Below are 2,516 nucleotides of genomic sequence, written 5' to 3'. Positions count from 1 at the left end.
CAATAGATCTATTTGGAAGAAGTGCAGCCAGAGTGCTCCTTGGAGGCCAAGATGGCTAAACTTCATCTCTCATACTTTGGACATGTTGTCAGAAGGGAACAGTCACTGGAGAAGGATATCATGCTTGGTTAGATGGAGGGTCAGAGAAAAAGAGGAAGACCCCCAACAAGATGGATCAGCCAGGTGGCATCATTGATGGCGTCAAGTATGGCAGCGGCAGTGAAGTTGGCCCAGGATAGGACATTGTTTCTTTCTGCTGGGCATGGGATTGCTATGAGTTGGTTCTGACTCGATGGAACCTGACAACAACACCAAGGTCATATTTTCCAACTAATTATCTTTGCTATTTGTTTCCAATTTTGCATACAGCATTATGTCATACTGTGTTCTGTTGCTATTTATAAGTTTTTTGCTAGTCATATAGTTTTTAGAAGTAGATTGTTGGATACTTCTTTCTTGTCTACCTTTGTTTAAAAGCTGCCCTGAAACCTGTCCAATATGTATGACGCTGCTGGTATTTGAAATACCAGAGACAGAGTTCCTAGAATTGCAGCTACACAAAGGCCACCAGAATATGGCCAACAGACAAAGAAATGATATGTACTGGAGTGTTAGCTGCAGAACTAAGATCCAGAATATAAGACAGAGTATTAGACTTAGTCTTCAGAGAAATAAAGTGAGTGCCTTTGTACAGGCTGTTAACTTTCAGAGGAGGAAGACTACAGGAATTTAGTTATGGGAGATAGGTTTGCTGACTCATGGAGTTGGAACTGAATGTCTTCATGAGTAGAGTGTCCATTGTGCATTTATAAACAGTGTAGAAAGAGCATTGTGACATTGCCCAATCTGGGCAAAGGGCCATGTCAAGGGGCCAAAATGCCAGAGAGGTATGCCTAAAGTTATGACAGAAAAAAAGTTTATCCTGATCAAATAATTGTACCTTGAACTTTTCTGATCCTCAATTGTAAACTGTCAATTTCTCTAATAAAGTTCATAATCTTGAGTATGGTCTATGGTTTCTGTGTGGTCATTGCAATGAATTATCAAATCCAAATGAAAAGTAGAGTGTGCTGTAGGAGAGAGAGGTAGTGTCTAAATCTGTTAAAGAAAAGTTGGATAGTAAAGGCATTTCTAACATCAACCACCTTAGAAATTGACCTTGGATTAATAAATCTAATTTTTCTTTCCCCTGATGAAGTGAGAGGATGCCATTTATACATATATTGAATTAATTGGCTCTTTTTCTTTTTTTTAACCAATGCATTGTCACATTTCTATCCATTTATACAACTATCCCTCACTCAAACAATGCCTGCTACATTGGACCATGCTAATGAATGTGAGGGGAAAGTATAAAATAACATTTACCTGAAAGATTATATTAACAGAAATTTCCACGTTCTTTTTAGTGTCCTTCAAATTGAAATCACATTATATATTTGCTTCATATTGATATGTGTGGTATTCTCAGGCAGTCTTTGTATAAGAGTAAGTTTAGAAGATATTATTTTTTTCAGTTCATGTTATTTCAACATGAAAAGGGATGCTTGACACATGCTATGCTCTGTGGAGACAAAAATAAACAATGATTCTTCTCTCTTAAGCTCCAGCTAGAGGGGAATTTGTGTTTGAATATTTGAGTAAGGAAGACTTTGATGACATCAAGGAACTGTGACTTCTAAGAATGTCCTGAATTCCTAGGTTTACAACATAGAGATCTCAGAGAAAGATGAAATACTTAAGAGAGCAATGAAAGCAAACACTATAGCTTTGAGGCATTCAAGGATATCATCATTTGTCTTTATGTGCAGATGACAGCTGACAGAGGACAGCTTGAATATTAGCAGTAACAACAGGGAAAAAATAAAAAGCAGTTTGACAGTACAAGAAAAAATTCTAGGGATTGAAATTTCTTAATAGACATACAGCTTGTGGGCTTCTTTTAAAAGACTTTGATTATGTATACCTACAAAACATATATTCTAACAAAACTTTTATAAAACTCCAAGAGTTCAAAGTTAGGATGAGATTGATAATCAATAACAATGTTTCTTAATAGGACACACTTTTCAGTATGTCTATTGATAAATTTCCTAATTGGATAGCAGGTTTCGATGAGAAAATTGAGTTTAGTTACTTCTCTCTTAAATGAGTTTTACTTTTCCTTTCCTCATTTATTGTGCTTTCAAACAGCAGAACAAAAGATGGTAAAGAGCTAATCAGTAACCTTGAGAATGCATTAGAAGGGAGCCATGTATGGGAGCATAGCAGTTAAAGCTATAGTAACAGAAAGATGTTAGTCCCAAAACTTACGGATAATTACTATGGGAAAATTATTTCTTTTGGCTTAAAAATTCACTTCTATAAAACTAGAACACTGCTTATTTGGCAGAGCAAATGAAATGATATATTTAAAGCAATTATTATGTTGTTGTTGTTATGTGCCATCGAGTCGGTTCCGACCCATAGCGACCCTGTATAGGGTTTCCGAGGGTGTAAATCTTTACGGGAGTAGA

At 36.2% G+C, this 2,516-nt stretch overlaps 1 protein-coding gene across 1 annotated transcript in view; it reads right to left on the bottom strand.

Moving 5' to 3' along the window:
- Positions 1–2,516, bottom strand: part of TECRL (trans-2,3-enoyl-CoA reductase-like) — a 256,411-nt gene that overhangs the window by 141,715 nt on the left and 112,180 nt on the right. The window lies entirely within an intron of this gene.

Source organism: Chrysochloris asiatica, unplaced genomic scaffold (genome assembly GCF_000296735.1).
Source record: "Chrysochloris asiatica unplaced genomic scaffold, ChrAsi1.0 scaffold00480, whole genome shotgun sequence".
NCBI classification, from domain to species: domain Eukaryota; kingdom Metazoa; phylum Chordata; class Mammalia; order Afrosoricida; family Chrysochloridae; genus Chrysochloris; species Chrysochloris asiatica.
This window is presented reverse-complemented; position numbering and strand designations above follow the sequence as displayed.